At 35.9% G+C, this 21,747-nt stretch overlaps 1 protein-coding gene across 1 annotated transcript in view; it reads left to right on the forward strand.

The window, feature by feature from the left end:
• The first annotated feature begins 837 nt into the window (after positions 1–837).
• Positions 838–21,747, forward strand: part of LOC111055775 (follistatin-related protein 5) — a 149,008-nt gene continuing 128,098 nt past the window's right edge. The window contains exon 1 of the mRNA XM_039445664.1: positions 838–990. The gene's annotated coding sequence lies outside the window, so the exon portion shown is untranslated. The remainder of the gene's footprint in view (positions 991–21,747) is intronic.

The raw sequence follows: 21,747 nt of genomic DNA on the forward strand, positions 1-21,747 counted from the left end.
ACACTGAATATGTGAACAATATGGAATACACATATTAAAAAAAAAACACACACATACTTATGTGAAATGGTGAAATTATTTACAGTGGTGGACAAGTCAACCTTTTCTTGAGTTTTAGGATGGTGTAGGTCAATATTTTCTTACAGGATCATAAATGTAAAGGAATTAGAATGGAATATATTTTTGCTTGATTCAAATAACATTGATAACAACCCAAAAATACTTCAAATGATATGTTTAATGATAATAGTTCCTCGAATGCTACTGAAAAATCATCAAGACTGTTGAAAACTAGGTATTCTAGATTCATAAATCATATATTAATAACAATACATTTATTAATATAAGCTATTGAACCAGAAAAACGCCTGTTTAAGGAAGAAAAGGAATAGTCATTGGAAGAAATCTTCTGTGATTGGAAGAGAAATGGGAATATCTTTTCCAGATGTTTGTTTGTACAAATGTATGAGTCTCACCCTCATTTTGCCATCAATATCTTGCACTGACTCTTCTATTGGGTACCGTATTGTTTTTATTAAAAAGTTGGAGTAACTTCTCAAAGCATTCAGCTCCATTTCTGTAGAGGTGAATCAAATAATGCGATCTCAAAAAGTCTTGAAAAAGTTATCAGGGGAAGTTGAAAAATAAAATCACAATCAAAGTTCACTGCTGCGAAGGGGGGGAACTACAAAGGTGAATTTTCTTTGATATGGAATCGATGTGGACAGGAATATTATCGGAAGCGCGCAGCGGGATGTTCGGGAGGGAAAAAGGTAATTTGTTGCGTGCAGTTGGCAATACTTGCAGGGTGAGTATTGACTGTCGACTGAGGGAAGGTTGCAAGGTTGGGGCTTTTAGTGTTCCCTGAGCAGCAGTCGTGTGTTTTCTCAGTTTACCAAAATAAAACCCGGAAAGTCGCCGTTAGGAGTGTCGTGACGTTATGATCTAGCGTGCTTCCCGACCCATGGATTATTAACTTGGATCTGACATGTTAGTATTACCATTTGCTCGAGTATTACATGTTATTGCTAACTTTTGGCTTTCGGTGTATTTATGTGAGGTTATCATGCTTCCGCACTTGTGACAGAGCTGTTGTTGTTGGCGTTGCTGCCTTGCCAACCAAATGTCAACACATTTTCAAGGCTTGAATTATTTATTTTAGTTTGGAAACTGTAGTTTCAGGAACTCTAGCTCTCAAAAGAACCCAGGATATGTCCCATAATATGAGCTCACGCTTTCAAAGTAGAACAACTAGCATCAAAGCATGTTTTGAAAATTCTGTGCTCTCAACTTGATCTTTAACTCTCAATTCATTGAGAAGAAAAAATGATAGAATAGAGTTTTCCCTTGTTGATCAGAATGGGGTTGTTTCTCAACAAAGGTACAGGCATTTATGGTAATTAGTAAAGATCTACATGAATGGAGTTTTGTAATTGAGTTTGGACAAGACAAGGCCTTTCTAGGCCTAAATCAAGGTCGTCTACTAACGTCACACATCCACTTAGTTCATGATAATTTCTCTCAAATCTACACCATATTGCTTGCGACTCTCTCGAGGAAAGTAACGTTACTTCAAATGAGAACCACGTTTCCTTATTTTCATCAGTTAAATAATCATATCTCTAGCTTTTAATATAACGCTTCCGTGCTTGCTTTTCAATAAGTTCGTATCTTGTTTATTTTGGTAGTGTTTTTGTAAAAGTGTCGTTTTCCAAACTTCAGTAATTTCACAAACGAGTTTTGAGAGTTGAGAGTAATGGAGTTCTGGGAATGTATCAGCGCCCCCCTCACCAAGGATTTAGGTGTAGTTTTCAAAAATTTCCGTACCGTAATGACTTCGTTACAAAGTGAAAATATACTTATTGCATCAGTAATGGCCTGCTTTGAACTCTGCTCTAAGAGATGATGAACAAGTTTAAACTTACAGATTATGTTCTCTGTTCTTTACTGATGCTCATTCAACTCATTTAGAATGTATCAAGGGAAATCTATGAATTCAAAACAGGATTTGAACATAATTATCTCATAATGTTGATCATAACATAACAGAGTAATAACAAACATTTCCTTACTCTGGAATGAGGCTGTTGTTGCACGACCCATCTATCATATCAAACTCGTCCATCATGGAAAACAAAATTTTGTGAAATATCATAATGATTATCTCAACTCAAGTTGTTTTTCAGTGAGCTTATAATACGCTGTCAGTTTGCACTCAATAATAATTAACTGTAGTGTTCGTATATAGATTGATCAAATACACAAACGAATGCTTAATTACTCAATTTGATCCAAATGATGTTTAGAAGAGCATCGCTGACCCAGAACTCCGTTCAAATTCCTGGAAAAGAGAATTTTCCGAGAAACTCAGTTGAAAGGGGTTACATTAGTGACAAAATAGAGAATTGCATAGTGAGCTGCACGGTTGGAATTTATTCAACCCACTGCAATTTTAGTTTTACTGGCAGATTCTCTTTTCGAATTTTCCCATGAATTTTATTTTCAATTGATCACGTTTTCAAGAGGGCTTTTCATGAATCTGATTAACAAATCCAAGTGGCTTGAAACACTTACTCACGATAAATCTCACTCCAAAATGATTATGTTACTGAATATATAGTTATGAAAGTTGCAGCAGCTTTTAGGAGTCTCTTCATAGTTAGTGTTTTAGTTAGAGCTTTCGACAATAATTATACTTGAGTCCAGTTGTTTTATTCAACGCTGATTTTCTTATTAAACGAATTTGTACTTTGAATCTATTACTTGTATTTACAAAAAACTATGATACTGTAACTGAAACTTGTTCTAGAAGAATTTGTAGATTCCATTCAGTCAAAAAATCACATTTTAATGTTCACACATTGGTCACAAAGAACAGTTGCACGAAAATTCAATGTAATCCAACATTAAACCACCCTTGGAAGAAGTGATTACATTTGACATCAGATTCGCGCATTGATTATTATTGAGCATTGCTCTAGATTACATTATTCCATAGCTGTTTAATTTGGTTGGATTTCATTGCAACTGGCCGTGAAAAGGCTCAACGAACATGATTAATTGATTATGAGCTCATACTCCGTGAAGAAATGTACTATTCATGATTTTTATCATGATAATTCACACAAAATATTCCATTTTCTCTCATGAGGGGTGAACATTATTTTTACTTTTTGTTCAGTTGAGAAGTTGATATTGTGGTAATTATTCATATTGAATGGAAAAGACTGAGTAATTGTCAAAACCCACTGATTTATTGATAATTAGAAAGACCGGTTTCGGTTATTACACCATTGTCAACCTCTGATAAACTTCAGAGATTGGCTCTGATCTGTTTATCAGAGATTGACAATGGTGTAAATTGTCAATCTCTGTCAAACTTGATTGACTATTGTCAATCTCTGATAAACTTCAGAGATTGGCTCTGATCTGTTTATCAGAGATTGACAATGGTGTAATAACCGAAACCGGTCTTTATAAATATCAATAAATCAGTGGTTTTTTGACAATTTCTCAGTCTTTTTCATTCAATGTGAACATTATTATTCAAATATAGCCACGTCATCGAATGAGAACTTATTCTATTCTATTCAATGAAGAGGCAACTAGAGCTCCAGTCTCGAGATTCATCGATTAAGTTCTTAATTTTCAAGCGAATACGTTGACTTCAAGAGAGAGATCTGATGTCGTTAGAGTCGGAGATAGCGTCATGTTATTAAGTTATTTAGTAGGTGAATGACTCGATTACGAGAGTTGAAGTCAGTTACAGCTTCAGGTTATAGTTCAGAGTTCGCTGGAAGGTTCTACACGAAAACACCCACTGAAGTGCCAGACTGATTCATTTGCTGCAAAAGGGTTGAGTCTAACCTGAGCAGGTGGGATTTTACTATCTCACCGATGAATCCTCTCCAACGTGTGAACGTGAAAGAGGCTGTTGGTGTGAAGTTATTGTATGAGTGTTGGATGCTTGTAGAACAGAATCTGAATTATCAAAATTCCACAATTCAGTACAATACATTTCGTACAATGTATAACACAATAGTTCATCACTTTATAGTAAATATCGGGGCACCGAGCTTCGCTCGTTATTTTTATTTATTGATAAACAAAACACAATTCTCTTAAATGATCGTGTTTATATTTTACAGCTGGCTATACGTCAGCTTATGAATTTCGTGGATGCGATATTTTGATTTTCCACAGAATCACTCGCTCAATTTTTACTATCCACAGACGACGAAAGTCTCAGCTGTTTCAGCCAAGGATGAATAATCCTTTTAATGTCGTTTAGCGAGTTTTCCCAAGGATGAGACCTAGTGCAATCGAATTTTTATATCATAAACCTACTATGTTCCAAATTTCGTGAAAATCCATAGAGCCGTTTTCGAGATCCGTTGAACATAAATAAATAAACAAATATAAAAATATATACAGATTTTCTAAAATGATCGTATTTATATTTACAGCTGGCTATACGTCAGCTTATGAGTTTTGGGGATGCGATATTTTGATTTTTCACAGAATCACTCGCTTACTTTTTACTTTCCCAGACGACGAAAGCTGTTTCAGCCAAGGATGAATTATCCTTTTAATGTCGTTCAGAGAGTTTTCCTAAGGATGAGACCTAGTGCAACCGAATTTTTATATCATAAACCTACTATGTTCCAAATTTCGTGAAAATCGTTGAAGCCGTTTTCGAGATCCGTTGAACATAAATAACCAGATAACTAGATATAAAAATAACCAGATATAAAAATATAAACAGATATAGACTACAGAAATTGCTCGCTTAATATAATAGGATTTATTATGGAGCATTGTTGCCAACTAGTTATCTTCTTGGTTTTCCCCAATTTTAGAAAATCTCAAAATTGTTAAACTTATTCCATAATTTCCAAATAATTAACTTGAAACTCATCTGAGACAGTTTCGACCATGGTGTTATATGATTGATCCTGCGAGCTATCACATTTTTGTATTATGGAGCATTTTAAACTACTAGAAGTGTGTTAATAATCCTCACTATCCTGTACAATCCTTTCATCATGAATAAATCCCATACTTTCTTGAAGTGTAACTTATGGATGAGAACTATCATGAGATGTATGACACTATTGATCGGTGAATTTAAAAAAAATATTTCATTAAAATGACGGTATTCCACTGATGGAGTGATTGTGCTTTTAACTGAGCAATAAGAATCTGAAATTTAGAAAAGATTCTTTTCACCAAGTCCTTTATAAATGATACACCCGTCACAGGTCAATTTATTTGATTCTGAGAACTAATCACACACTATTTCAAGATTGAATGTAAAAGACTAAGAGATTGTCAAAAAACCACTGATTTATTGATAATTAGAAAGACCGGTTTCGGTTATTACACCATTGTCAATCTCTGATAAACTATGGTGTAATGACAATGGTGTAATAACCGAAACCGGTCTTTCTAATTATCAATAAATCAGTGGTTTTTTGACAATCTCTTAGTTTTTTTCATTCAATATGAATAATTACCACAATATCAACTTCTCAACTACACAAAAAGTGAAACTATTTCAAGATATAGAATTCTCATTCAGCTTAGTTTTTCAGCACACAAATTGTAAAAAGAATAAGTCTCATTGATACAAAATATTAATGATTCTATTTTCAATTAAATCAAGTCCAAGTTGATTTCCATACTGTCAAGCTCTTCTAACTAGTCGATAACTTTATTCAACCAATCGACAAATTAGTATTATTGAATCTTTTGCTCTATTTTGCTCACTTCCAAGACATTTCAAGATGCTTCGAAGATTACGTTTTCAAAAGGAGAAAATCGAGTAAATTAACAATAATAATAGAACAACCTGATTGATTGTAGTTCTTCCTCCGAATAATGAGGAGTACCAATTGAAGCTCAACAAATTCAATGGCTGAAGATGATTTGCATAGAACTATTTCGCGACTCATCGCTACAAAGTTTTAAGCCTTTCTAAGTGTGTTTGCTTTGGATCCAGTCAATTAATCTTGCTATTGTCTTGTCATAAAGTATTCTCACAAAGACAACTTTTTTACCACAGAATAACATGGGGAAATCAGCGTTATTATATTATGATTCATGATATTCTTTGATCATGACATGACATGACATACGAAGCTATAATATGCGCTCTTGATTCGCAGTAACAATCTAGCCAGGAGGCTCTGCTTAGTTTGGGCATAGTTAGTCTGTTTAATTAGTTAGTTAATTAGGGCGTTGTTTGGACACATTTCCTTGTAAACACGAGGTCTCCCATCATGAGAGACCTCAGAACAGACACAAAAAATGAATCAATACTTGATTTATAATCATGTGAAGTGCTGTGAGGTGCGAATACTGTCACAGTGCCACAGTAGTGGAGAAAGAATGTGTTATAATTCGTGTATTGATGTATAAAATATTTAAGTCTATGTTAAATCTATTTCGAAATCCTAGGTTTTGCGTGAAAATTCTTGTAGTTCATCAACTACTACTAGTAGTTTATCTAGTAGCCCCACTGCTCGAAAAGTCTACCATTTCTCAAGGTATAAAACAAAATAGTTCCAGTCCTTAGTTACCTGTATAGCAAATTTCAACCTGATAGTCGAAATCGCTTTGAAAGAACAAATCTATAATTGAAAACGCGAGAGAACACTGAAACGACCATGGTTTCTGGCTTATCTCTGGGGAATTTTGAAAACATTTTGAAAACACTCCCTCATTAGACAAATTTGCTTTGATAAATTTATTAATCCAGAAGAACTATATTGTGACATGGTTTTCTAATAGAATACGTTCAGCTTGGTGAATGCTTTTCACTATTACTCAATAAATCAATACGGTATACTGAATATTTAATTCTTCAATGTTGTTTTCCATCACGAACTGCTTATTATTAAATCACTTTTTGCTATTAGAAAAAACTACTAGCAGTCAGATATTTTACAATAAATGAATTAATCACTCACTTTGACAACGAGATCTTTCGGCAGGTTCGCCATCTTCTTGGTTGTATTCATAGACAAGTAGAAGGATAGAATGGCAATTTTTAGTGTGCTGTTGGTGTCTATTGGATTAGTGTCTGTTGGTGCTGTTGGTGTCTATTGGATTAGTGTCTGTTGGTGCTGTTGGTGTCTATTGGTGTCTATTGGGTTTGTTGTGGCTGAGAAGGTAATCAAAAAGGAATACCTGAATATTTGAAGTTGCTAGATTTCTGTGCTTCTCTTAGTGTTTCGATGATTGAGAGAATTTGAGAAAACTCAGAGAATACGTTTCGATGATTTGAGTTTGAGAATAACCTATGAATCCGGAAAATGAAGTCTCATATATGAGACTACAACAAATAATCTATTATTGCAACATAATCTATTAATATCATTATTATTATCATTATTATTATTATTATTATTATTATTATTATTATTATTATTATTATTATATTATTATTATTATTATTATTATTATTATTATTCTGCTGATATGCTTCTTCACAACCAGATGGTTGGTCTTTAGAGTGCTTACGGATCCAAGTCAAGTAAGCGCACTTTACTATTGAGTTTGTTGACTGATGAATATAGTTCGTATTATACATGTAACAATAACATACCTACAGTTGACTAATTTGTTGACTATTGACAATATTAATGTATTATTAAAGTTCATATTATACAAGTATTAGTCGCAGTTGTTTGTCCCACTATTTTTCACTTTGTTGGTATGATGGTGTTGTGTAATAGTCACTAGTTTTCCTCACTGTTGTTTTCCGTGATGTTCAGGACCCTTCTTGTTATTGAACAGGTGTCTAAAACAACTGATTTCTGTAGTTGAGTGTACAGGTCGGGTGAAAGATTCAGTTGCTCTATGGATTTGTGAAGTGATTTTGGAATTACGGCTGTTGATGATATTACAATGGGAACTATGTAGACTCGCTCCTGATGCCACATCTGCTTTATTTCGTCACACAGAAGTTGATATTTTGCTATTTTCTCGGTTGTTTTCTTTTGGATGTTGCCGGTGTTGGGAATTGTGGCATCAATTAGGTAGGTGTGTTTCATTTCTTTGTCTATTACTGTGATGTCTGGTCTATTGTGTGGGACAGTTCTATCGGTGATTATATCTCTGTTCCAGTAGATTTTGACTTCACTGTTCTCAAGGACATTGCTCGGCTGGTATTTGTAGTAGGGGGTATGATTGTTGACCAGTTTGTACTTCAGTGCCAGCTCCTGATGTAGTATTTTACACACGTTGTCATGTCTCCTTGTGTAATCAGTTGGCGCTAGTACTGAACATCCACTTGTAATATGGTCTATTGTTTCTGTTGTTCTATTGCAGAGTCTACATGTGTCGGTCTGAGTTGTTGGGTCCTTCAAAATATATTTTTTGTAATTCCTAGTGTTGATTATTTGGTCCTGTATAGCTGTCATGAATCCTTCTGTCTCAATGAAAATGTTACCTTTCGTGAGCCAGGTGTTTGATGCTTTTTGGTCGATGTGGGGTTGTAATAGGTGATTGATGTGCTTACCATGTAGGGTTTTCTGTTTCCAACTAGTTTTCTTTTTCTCTATTGTATTGTTGTTGATTTGCGGTTGTAAATCTGGATTGTTCAATTTCAATGGGGTGCCGGATGTTGGTAGGTGAGTTATTGCTGAATGGAGGGGTATTGATTGTGCTTTGGCATAGAAGTATTTTCGGAGGCTATCGATTTGTTCATTACACATATTCTTTATATCTATAACTCCTCTTCCTCCTTCGCTTCTAGGGAGTGTGAACCTTTCTGTGGCCGAATGGAGGTGGTGAGCACAAGATTTGTTGAAACTCGTTCTAGTTAGAGTGTTGAGGGCTTCTAGATCTGTCTCGGTCCAGTCTATTATTCCAAAAGAGTATGTTAGTATAGGGATGGCATAGGTGTTTACTGCTTTAACCTTATTTCTTGCTGATAGATGCGTGTTAAGAATAGTTTTTAGGCGTTTCATATATCTACTCTTCAGAGTCAATTTAATTTCGGTTTGTGTTGTGCCTATTCCTTGGTGATATCCCAGGTATTTGTAAGTGTCCCCTTCGGCCATATGTTCAATTTTCTCATTGCTGTTTGTTGTGTAGGGTAGCTCCGTGACCTGCCTTCCTTTTCTGATGCTGTTAATTTTGCATTTCTCTAATCCAAACTGCATACATATGTCATGGCTGAAGTTTTCTGTAGTTTTAAGGAGGTAATCTAGTTGCTGTCTGTTGGGTGCAAAGAGTTTGAGGTCGTCGACATAGAAGAGGTGGGAAAGGGTGTAAGTATTTTGCTGGTTTCCTTCCAATTTGTAGCCATATTTCGTTTTGTTTAGCATATTGGAGAGAGGGTTTAGGGCTAAACAGAACCATAGGGGGCTTAATGAATCTCCTTGGAAGATTCCTCGTGTTATTCTGATTGGTTTCGTTTTATTTTTATTCATGCTAAGTATTGTCGTCCATTTTGCCATAACAGTTTTTAGAAACTTTATAATTTGTGGGTTCACTCGGTACACCTGCAGTACATGTAGCAACCAGGAGTGCGGGACGCTGTCATAAGCTTTTTTATAGTCTATGTAGGCATATGATAAGTTCCTGTGTTTTCTTTTAGCATTTGAGGTGATTTCTGCATCAATCATTAACTGTTCCTTACATCCTTTTGAGTTACTACGGCACCCTTTTTGTTCTTCACACATGAGTGGTTCTGTATGAATTTTTAGTTTGGCAGTTATTATGGAAGTGAGCAATTTGTAGATGTTTGAAAGGCATGTGATTGGTCTGTAGTTGGCTGGATTTTTAGTATCATTGTCTTTGGGTATTAGGTATGTTATTCCTTGCATTATGTGGTCTGGTACACTTTCTGGGTTTTCTAAGAAGGAATTAAGAATTGTTAACAGTGGTTTGTGAATATGAGTGAATTTTTTCAGCCAGAAATTTTGGATTTTGTCGGGACCGGGTGCTTTCCAGTTATGAATCCTGTTGATAGCTATGTTGAAATCATCAACAGAGATTTCCATTTCTTCCATTAACTGAATATTCATGTGATCCTGTCTTTCCTGTTCGATCCACTCAGCTGTTTCATCATGTTGCACATTTTGTGACCATATGTTAGACCAGAACTCTTCAACCTTTTCGATGAGTGGTGTTTCAGAGTTGTTTTGATTTTGATTGTGCTCTAAGGATTTATAGAATTGTTTTTGGTTGTTGTTGAAAGCTTGATTTTGCTTATGTCTAAGGGTGCATTTCATATATCTCTTCAGTCGTTTTGATTTTGCTGCTAGTAACTGTTTTTTTGAGTCTAGGAGATCCCATATTTCAGATTCAGATAGGTGTTGGACAGTGAGCTTGTATTTTTTAATTTTCCTTTCTGTGAGGTTCCCTTTCAGATATTGGGTAATTTGACCTATCTCTGCCCTTAATTCTGATATCTTTCCCTCGAGTCTTCTTCTCCAGTTAGGAATAGTTTTGGTGTTTCTATTTTTCCCTACAGGTGGTTGTTTATTGCATAGCTGAGTGACTGTTGTTGCACCACTGTAAATAAGGAGAATTACTTCATCAATGTTGGGATTTTGTTCATTGTTAATTGCTTCTCTTATTAAATCATTCACTATTGCTATTGTGTGGGTGGCTTTTGGTATGTTCTGCAGTCGTGGGATGCGTTGTCGTTGGTGTGGGTCCATACCTTCATGCAACATGTACATTTCATTAAATTTACTTCTGACCTGTGCCTTGTATTCATCTAGATTATCGGATGGGCCACCAGAGGTGTTTTCTTCATCCTGCACAGTCTCTCTTGTCTGTAGTAGTTGTGCTTCAACAGCCGTTTGTTGTATCACATCGTCTTGTGTACTATTTAGGTTAGGTGTGGTTTCTGCAGTAGTCTGTTCAGTATTTAGGTTAGGTGTGGTATCTGCAGTTGTTTGTGTTTGGAGTGCTTGCTGTTTCAAATTTTCTCTCTCATTTATTGGGATACGGTTGTTTCTGTGGATGACTCTGATTTGATCTGCTAATCGCTGTTCACTAAGTGAGTGAAGTTCTGGGTACATATTCAAAAACTTATTTCTTAGAAGGGGTCTATACCCGGTCTTGTTGGTTTCATTATTTGTGACAATGTAGTAGCAAAGAAGAAGTTTTCTATTTATCTCATCAGTCCATTTCATTCTTTGCCTAGGTAAGCCTGCTCTGGTGGTTGCTGGTCTCAAGTCTAGCAAAACATCTGGAGCTGGTGTTTGAATATCCAAGTTATTACTATTTTCTATGTGATCAGGTGATCTATTCCCAAACCGCCCCTGATTATTATTCTATTTTATTATTTAATTTATTATTATTATTATTATTATTATTATTATATTATTATTATTATTTCTATGCTGAATGCGTTTCACTATTACTCAATAAATTGATATGGTCTACTGAATTTGATAGATTTTTGTGCTTCTCTTCGTGTTTCGATGATTGAGATAATTTGAGAAAACTCAGAGAATACGTTTGGATAATCTGAGTTGGGCGAAAAAACTATGAATGAACTATACATTATTATTACTACAATCATGTTGTACCAGTTATCACGTGGTTGAGTGGTAGAGAGGACATTTCTGTCCAAACTTAGCCACGTCAACAAACAGGAAAGTCATTCTATTCTATTCTCCCGTAAAACAACATCTCGAAACGACCTCCACTGTTATTATAGGAGAGAACCTCCACTGTTCTCTTATAGGGTATATTCAGCAAACTGTAAATCGAGGTCAGTTGCAGCAGGAACAGTGACAATGTGGGACCTCGACGCAGGGCGGTTGCGGTGTTGGGTGCGGGCAAGAAAACCAGTCACCATAAACTGATGACTAGAGGTAATGAGATAAGTCGACGATGGCTGCGGCGATGCTAGTGGTCTGCCGCATCAATTAAACCTGCCATTAACTCGGCGAAATAAGGTCTCGCCGGTATTCCATTCCTCAAATAGCTTACAACAATTTTAATACCAAGAACCACCCTTCCACCGTTGGTTCCAGCATTATGTCATAGTTCCGACTAACTTGCCGGGGGTACGAGACGGGGGCAGGCAAATCCAATCTACTCTCCCTAATGGATTAATGTTACCACGAGGATGAATTAATCTTCATTTTATAGTGTGTGCCAGACTTATATCTGGATGCGTTCTCATTCGCAAATTGCACTCAATTTTATGAGGCATCTGGAGAGACTGTGAAAAGTGGATTAGCACTTGATTCACAACTTTTATTGAGTGATAATCATGTAAGGGAGTCTGTTTTTGTTGAACAGGGGACGGTTTTGATGGAAAGTGGGAAGTCTTGTGATGAAGGTGAAGTTTCTCAGTTACTAGAAAGTGAATAAATCGATTTAAAGATTAGGTTAGGTTAGGTAATCATTAGGTTAGGTTAGGTAATCAACCTAACCTAAACAGGTACTTTTATTGAGTGATAATCATGTAGAGTCTGTTTTTGTTGAACAGGGGACGGTTTTGATGGAAAGTGGGAAGTCTTGTGATGAAGGTGAAGTTTCTCAGTTACTAGAAAGTGAATAAATCGATTTAAAGATTAGGTTAGGTTAGGTAATCATTAGGTTAGGTTAGGTAATCAACCTAACCTAAACAGGTAATCATAAATAGTTCAATAATTTAATGTCTGAGGGCCGTTCCTCCAATATGAAAGGTCTTTTTGATATTGTGAAGAAGGATAATGATTTTAAGGAGTTTCATGAATTTTATGTGAACATAGATCAATACAAATGAAAGCAAATGATAATGAATAAAATTATAGTACCTTTTTTGAAATTAATAAAATAATACAAAAAAATACATATTTCAACAACTGGTTTCAGTGTTCTCACAATCTTTAGGTTTTAAAAAATAAATTGAAAAAGATGCTATAATTCTATTCTAGAAATAAAAATCTGGTGTGGCGCATTCACACAACTTTTCTTGCCGTTAATTGATCAACTGACGCTAGTGTTCACGCGCAACTCAAGTCTACTATTCAAAGATCGGTGTCAGCTAGTGACAATAACGCTGCAGACACACGAAGTCTGCTATCTCTTCATAGTGAATGATTTAATAGAATCAACAGTTGCCAACAGTTTGCAATAATTGAATAATCTTATTTTCTCGAACTTCGAGCTTATTTTCAATTTTAGGTGAAAATGCTACTGAACATTAATTGTAGAGATTTTTATGCTCAATCTTCTCCAATTGAAATTTTTTGTTCAGATTGTATCTGAAGCCTGATAATTGAGAATCCAAAATCAAACTTTCCATAGATGGGGCGGAACTCCTGAAATTTTCACAGATATGGGAATTGTGGCAGTTGATAGAGGTTATCAATAACTTTTTAGGTAAAAATTTGATCAAAATCGTTGTAGCCGTTTTCGAGAAAATCGCGAAAAACCCTGTTTTTGACAACATTTTCGCCATTTTAGCCGCCATCTTGAATTTCATTTGATCGAAATTGTTCGTGTCGGATCCTTATAGTGTAAGGACCTCAAGTTTCAAATTTAAGTCATTCCGTTAATTGGGAGATGAGATATCGTGTACACAGACGCACATACACTCATACACACACACACACGCATACACACATACAGACCAATACCCAAAAAACACTTTTTTTGGACTCAGGGGACCTTGAAACGTATAGAAATTTAGAAATTGGGGTACCTTAATTTTTTTCGGAAAGCAATACTCTTTCCTTACCTATGGTAATAGGGCAAGGGAAGTAAAAACCACTTTTTTGGACTCAGGGGACCTTTAAACGTATAGAAATTTGGAAATTGGGGTACCTTAATTTTTTCGGAAAGCAATACTTTCCTTACCTATGGTAATAGGGCAAGGAAAGTAAAAATAGGTAGCCCTGAATACATAAATTTCAAGAAAATAATGAATAATATTATGCTGTGAGGTAGACAATTGGAAGAAATGAGAAAACAATTGATTGGAAAACTTCAAAGTAAAGTATATATGACAAGGATTAGATATTGGAAGAGAATAATAGAATGAACTTTGATCGTATACTGGCAGTCAAGTTACTATATGATGTCCTTCAGCATCATATTACTTGATGACATACGGTAGAGTCTCATCATCACGGTTGAATGGTCAGAAGACAAACAATGAAAAAAATTAAGAGTTGGGGTACCATCGATCTCGAAGGGGGTTTGCTCATCATGGTTTTTTTATCAAAGCTATAACAGAAGTAGTTTGTTCTAGAATATGTTATTGATTAGCAATGTTATGCATGAAAATGTAAGGTTCAGAGTAATTGTGTTTCGTGAGATGATTATGATAGTTCGTTTCCCTCATTTGCCATCCACGCTTCGATTGATTAGTTGGATTATTTTTATGAACTGTTCATTAATTAATAACATATTTCTATTATGTTTATCGATTATTTTTTTATTAAAGAGTGATTTATGTCATATGACATACATGTTTGCAATGTTTTACATTAATTGTTGCTGCCAAACATACAAGAACAATCAGCGTGATGGGTAATGGAAACTTACACATGTTCAAGATGACTGCTCGACTGATTTCCGGTTGAGTTTTCCAGGAATGGGCTTAGTTCTCTAGGTTCCTGAAAGTTTGTTTGTAAGTTTCGGAGAGAAGAAAGAAGCCGCACCAATTGTATCTAATTCCAAGTAATTGAGGGGGGCTGCTATTCTCTATCGGCGGCCGAGTGAAGGTTTTCCGTCATCTCTGAGTGGAAGTTCGGTATTGAATTTGCGGATTTTGATTTGATGTTATTGGGAGAGCACACACACGAGAGGCAAGTTTTCGGTAAGAGGAAGCTTCCGTCGAGAGGGGTGTGTGGGGTCGGGTGATGGCGGGGGGGGGGTGAGGTTGTTTGGGGAACGCCCAAAGGGGCCAAGTGATTAAGAGCCCTATGACATGGTTGGAGAATCGAATGGAGGGCGAGGGAGAGAGAGCGAGTTCTTTATCGATCCTAGGCCTGTGGCAGGCGAATGACTCATTTTTATCGGCTCCGGTTTGTCATTAGTTTTGAATTCCAAGTTTCTGACATTTCACCCTCCAATTTGCTCGCTACATGACCTCTCTCTTTGAGAACACTTTCTCTACATTGCCGTAACGCACCAAATAGACCGTTTTCCCAGTACTGCTTGATTAGATACGTTTCCAGAGAAAGGAGTGTTTTCTCGGAAACACGCTTTTCCTTAAACGTTTCTCTTCTTGAAACGCCTACTACACAAAACCGGAAGGCTTTTCAGGAGCAGAGTAATCATTTATCTACGAACACGATCGTAGCAATTTCATCCCACACAATAAATTTCAATTGAAATATCCATTTGGACAATAATATTTCCATTCCACGATCTTAAATCTCACGCCAGGGAGTAAACTATGGGAGCTACTCTTTTGAAAGAACCTAGTCAAGTCTTGCTTGTAATTTTGTTGTTAACGCTCTTGATTACACAAAGCTTCAGATATTCAAAGTTTTGAAGATTTTAACTGGATTGAAATAGAATTGTCGAAATATAATTGCATAATGATTTGAGTTACGTACTGGAAATCAATTGTTCAGTGAGTTTTAAGTTAGGGTAACCACTATCATGAAATCTCTAAGGGCCGGTTTCCGAGCTCGGGATTTAGCTAAGTCCTAGACTTTAAACAGCAGAGTCAGAAATTTGGTTTTCTAAAACGGGGCGTAGTCGCAGTCATTGTCATTGACACGTTTGAATTAAATTTCGTAAAACTAGAAAATTGAACACAAAATGAAATAGAGGAGAAATAGTGTAAAGTTTCAGCTATTTTGAATTATTTAGGAATGTCTAATTTCGTCAAGGAAAAACGTTTTAATTATAGAAATGAGAAAATAAAAACTACGACTGCTGTTACAAAAGCCGCGACTACTCCCCGATTTGGAAAGCCAATTTTCTGACTCCAGCTGTTTAAAGTCTAGGACTCAGCTAAATCCCGAGCTCGGAAACCGGCTCTAAATGTACGAACAGGACGGTCAGGTCTATATTTAGCTCGTGATCGCAATCGACATTCATGTAAGGCTAGGGCTTCAAATGAACATAGAGCTAAATACCGAATTGGAGCACAAAACGTCATAGCATTAAACACGATAAAAATTATGTCTCCAAAAATGTATGGATCCAATGTCAGTTCTAATGGGTTTAAAACTTTTAAGCAGACTTTATCCAGATTTTATCAATCTTTGTTTAGAGCAAGCATTCGCACGTTGGTCTAACACAAACACATTGTCAAACATGAGAGTGAACTGCACGGTTAAGTTTCGATTTCAGTTTAGCACGATGACATTCAAATGTTTTCATAGTTGCCAGCTGGTTAGTGGCATCGATCTTAACATAAATCTACACCGCGACTCACACGTTCTGTTTGCACCTTAAGGTGTTCCATTTCTTGTTTCATTTTGGAAGTCATTCATGTTGAAAATCAACACCAATTTGCTAGATCTTAAGATTTTCTTTTCAGAACTGTGTTTCATTTTGAAAGTCATCCTTGTTGAAAATCAACTCCAATTTGATAGATCTTAAAATTTTATACTGTGAAATTCTATATTTATCTAGCTGTCCTGTACACATGAAAGCAATGAGTACAAATCCAAGGAGAATATGATAAGACTTCCATACTCCTCTCGGATACATACGCGTCCTTACACTTTTCTGTGATATCATTACAGCCGTTTCCTCACATTCCTCTGTTATATCATTACAGCAGCTGAACCTCGAATGTACATGTTTCTGATGCAGCTTTTTAGTTTTCCTTGGTGCGACATCTTGACTGGTTTTTGCCACTTTCTCTTCGGCTACGATTGCCTGCGTCGTTGTAATTGCTCCCCAGAGAGTCACACTTCTGCAATGTGAATGCCGACTGCTTGAAGCGGGGGCAGAGAGAATCGTGCGCCCTCCCTAACGTATCTCCCTCAAACATCTCTGTGCTCTTCTAAATCTTTCGAAAAAATGGCTGTATCCATTTTCCTCGACCGTTGTATCTTGAGAAATGCTGAGTTCGCTCCTTTATACAGTCACTCAAGATCAGATTCGTTGTTTGATGTTCAAGTGTGTTGAAAAAATATAAATTTCATTGTCTCGAAATCTGCTTCCTCATTTCCTCTTCCTGAGATGGTTCCATAGAGATCTATGAAATAATCCAGTTTATTTCGATTTGGTTATGTGAATTTGATACTTGAGAGAAGTAGCCTACTACAGGATTCAGTCATACATTAGTCACACATTTAATGAAAAAAACCTAATATGAGTGTTGATATATTTGTAACAATTCCTGTGTCTTAGAGTCCATTATAGTCCAGGATAGCCGCTTATATCACACACTCTCGTCTCAATCTTGTAATGACACTATTTCTCAATTATGAAATTAAAAATTACATCATCTTAGATGTTCCAGAATGATATTATGTGAAACTCTAAATTACTAGGTCATGAGCATTATTTGAATGAAATTACATCTGACATTCACTATTGAAAGTGTTTTCTTCTTTCTCACTGAGCTTAAAATGAATTAAAATGTTCTCAATCGCAGTACTTTAGAGGAATCAATAGAATATCAAAAAATGTGAAGTTATCTACTCTTATATCGCTGTATTTGTGTCAAAATTATGAATAATAAAATGAAATTGGATTTCTTATAGTGAGAGTTGATAATTTTATTGCAGAAAGGTGCCTAAGTCCATGAAATACAGGGACAAAAATAATTTTTATACTTAAACTATCTCATAAAATAGAATATTATGGGTACTAACAGACTTGTACAGATGTAGTTGGCATGAAAATCATCAGGTCGAAAAAATTCGGATTGTTCTATCCAGACAGTTTTTTGCAGTTCCTGAAAAATCACTAAATGTGACTCAGGTACCTTTCTGAAATAAGCTGTTCTGGTAGAGCCTTGATGGATAAACAATCATCCTCTATAACTGAATTACTAGTCTGGATAGATCACTATGCATCACACTATTTACTACCTAATAGTATATTTCGCACCTAGGGCCGAAAATGAGACTTTTCCGGCTTGAAATCGGTTTTCAAGTCCGAGGCCGTAGGCCGAGGACTAGAAAAGACTGAGAGCCGGAAAAACATTTTTGCCCATGGTGAGAACGTTATTTTTCGCCACACAGAAAAATAAACAATATAAATATGTGAATAATTGTTTATTAGGCACTTCCGAAAGCAAAACAGGAAGGTCATAGCTCTAGCAAATCTGAGGTAATCTGATTATCAGGAAATTGCCCAACTATGTTTATTTTTTATTCTGATTTGTCTAAATAACCTAAAAGATTATGTTCAATTATGTAAGAGGTTGAGTTTATACTTTGTATTCTTCCAAATGACAATAAGATGATATTATTATAAATGTTTTGATTCTTGAATAATAAACACAAATAATGAAACGTTTTTTGATCAGCTGTTTTAGCACACTTGAAATTTGGCAAATCTGAATGTCAACGTCAACAATGCTTGTTGTCGTTGACTTCGGAAGTTTAGGTTAGAAGTTCTTTCCTACTCTGCAAATCGAATTTGAATAGTTTATAACATTTATATCTTATCTGTATTTTATTCATCTAAATAAAATGATAGTATCTTATTGCAGAATACTTATTCAATTCTAGAAGCATAAACTGATTCCGTTTCATAAACCATTTTGTAAACACGTTCACATCAAATCAGAATCAGCTGACTTCAAGGTTATTTTACAGCCCTAGGGCCGTAAAACTTTTACCGGCCTGGTCAGAAAACAATCATTTTCGGCCTCCATATGACGCACGAAAACCAGCTCATTACACCCAAGTGGGGCGAAAACATTATTACACATTTTACCAGTTCACATCACGATCAACTATAATTGATACATCTACTGATGAATATCAGTTCTTTATATAAGTTAGTTTATGTGTAATATATGTGTCTGAAAGTCCATTATACTTTGCATTGTACACTAGTGAACTAGTAATAGTACAAAGCATTGCTTCTTCCATCAATTTGATTTTTATTTCATGTGAAATATTCAGATGAGAATTCAATCTCTAAAGAGATCGAGCTACTTTTTCAAAATCCCAAATCTTTAGGAATGGGTGAGTTCTAAACTCGAAAAAGTGTATGAATAATGGGTGAATCAGTTTTTAAGAGCATCTCCAATTTATAACAATGTTGCGATTAATGAGAAACGGATTTATAGGAATGAATAGAGAGGAATCTATATTAATCGAAGAGTTTTATCAAATAACCATTTGAAAGGTAAGGTTTGGGTGATCTACAGATTGGAAAGTGGAAAAAATCAAGATAATTGATTGGACAATCCAGTCGCCATATGGGATAGAATCTAGTGGCAGCACGCAGCTTTATAACGTTGCGGTATAAATATTTGAGAGGATTCGGACAACATCAATTAAGATTAAACGTTCATGGAGTGACTGCGACCGTGTCAACTGGAGAATGAATGCGAAATCATCATTATTTAGATGAAACGGAGGAAGACACGGGGACAAGCGCTGGGAGTCAGTTTGGCCAAGGAAAGACTATCATTTATCCGACTTAATTCTCTCTCCGCGTAATGAGATGAGATTTATCTTGGGGACGCCACTGCAGGTAGGCTACGGGATCCGGCTAACGAGCGTTAAAGGCAGAGGAAGTAATGTGTAATCTTTATCGCGTGTTGTAGACCACCTCTTTCCCCACTAGGACCGACCTACGGACTCTTACCTTTGAATGGGAATTAGGAAGCGGCGTAGGATTAAAAAGGAAGGAAGCTGAGTGAGAGGGCATGAGCGAGTAAGAGAGAAACGAGAGAGGTAGAAAAATGGGAGAGTGTGAGAAGAGGGTGAGTGGAAGTGAGGAGGAATGAGAAACTGTGGAAAGATTGAGGGAGATAGTGAGTGAGAGAGAAGAGAGAGGGAATGAGTAAGTAAGAGAAAATAGTGAGGGAGAAAATGAGGGAGAGAGTGTGTAAGAGAACAGAGAGAGAGGAGACAGAGTTGGTGAGAAAAAGAGTTTGAGAGAGAGTGAGTTGGTCGTCTTGGGGAAGTGTGGACGATCCAGGAAGGGTTGTTATTATAATGAGCAGGGTCATCTTCGTTCAACCCTTCCCCGAATGAATTGTGGTGCTGCAACTCTTCCCTCAACCAAAACTGCAGAAGATAATGCCAACTCTATTCCATCGCCAGGAATCACTTCACCGACGTCAGTCTCTAAACTTTTTAGACTGCGACAACGCATAATTGAAGGACTTCTTTCGTGCGACATCTTCTAGTCAGAAGGAAGCGCACGTTAACTTCTTCATCTCGCAGACAAGAAATAGACTGAGAACCAGCGGTAATGAGCGTAAATCCTTTTGTGGCAGAGATTTGTGGCAGGATTATGAGTTACAACCGTGTCTTTGAGTACTGTGACGCTTTTTCATTCAAGAGATTCATTCAGAAGGAATATTCCATGTACCTTGAAGATGTAGTACACTATTTACAAGTTGTTCAAGATGCTAATTAGTGAGACTTCAATGAGAAACTAAAATTTATTGTATAGAAAGAAACGCCAGAATAGTTACTAGTTTGTCATGTTTCTAATCCTTATAATAGAATGAAATTTATTTATTTACTCTTATGGCTTTTATCGGCAGAGAGATCCTTTCGGATGTTCTGCCTTGCCGTATTACCCAATGTCATTTCCTATCAACACTCAAGTTTATAGGTTATGTCTTGGGTTCTTCATTCTTCTCACTAAAAATTTGCACTTCCACTTCCTGAGTACCTATTTTATAAATTTTAAAATCAAGAAAACTATTTCAAACACAAAATCACATTTAAAAAGCAAAAAATATGAAAATGTTGATGATAATATTGAACTGAAAATTCCACATTACAATTTTTTCTATGGAAGTGAAATTGAAAACTCCAATAATTGAAAAAATTAATTGGAAACGTCAGTTTCATTGATTTCTATCAACTCATTATCCATTTAAAATATGTTTGTTACTCATCTATCGCTTTAAGCTGCGTTTACACCAAAGTTATCAACAAAATGTGAATAACCTAATCCTTATGGATTCTATTAGATTGAATATAGCTTATCATACACATGATGAACATATGTGTTTGTCAAGTTCCGTTCAATCTAATAGAATCTATAAGGATTGAGCTATTGAAGTTCTGTTAATAACGTTTCCGTAAACGCAGCTAGAAGCATTCGAGCGTATCTTTTCTGTTGGAACCAATAATCTTGCAGTTGAAATAGCATACTGGAAGAGTTTCTCAAATCCCAGAACTCCCAATTCAGATGTTGATTGATAATTATGTTCATAGATCATTCTTATTATCAAGATTGTCTTCCTTATATAGAATTCAGCCAATAAAACACTTTGATTTTAGTGATTGCTATTACCTCGATTGCTTATAAATTGATTCGTTATGCATTGATTCCTCCATTTCCTTGCATGCGTTTCTAAGGGTATGAACAGAACGGCCAGTATGAAGATTTCAGCTCGATAGCGTTCCTCCATATTTTCATTTATTATATCTATATCAATGATGTTCTTATCATTGAACAGCTTGTTCAGTGGCATCAGTCTTCATCAGACTTACTCGTTCTGTTTTTAGACCAGATATAGACTATATCTGGTCGAAGGTTCTGTTCGCATCCTCTACTGTTGGAACCAATCATCTTGCAGTTGGAAGTTGGTGAAATAACTATCATATTGGAGTGTGAATTATTGTAGCTGCCAACCTGTCATTACCATTACCATAGAAACAG

Source organism: Nilaparvata lugens, chromosome 1 (assembly GCF_014356525.2).
Source record: "Nilaparvata lugens isolate BPH chromosome 1, ASM1435652v1, whole genome shotgun sequence".
Taxonomy (NCBI): Eukaryota; Metazoa; Arthropoda; class Insecta; order Hemiptera; family Delphacidae; genus Nilaparvata; species Nilaparvata lugens.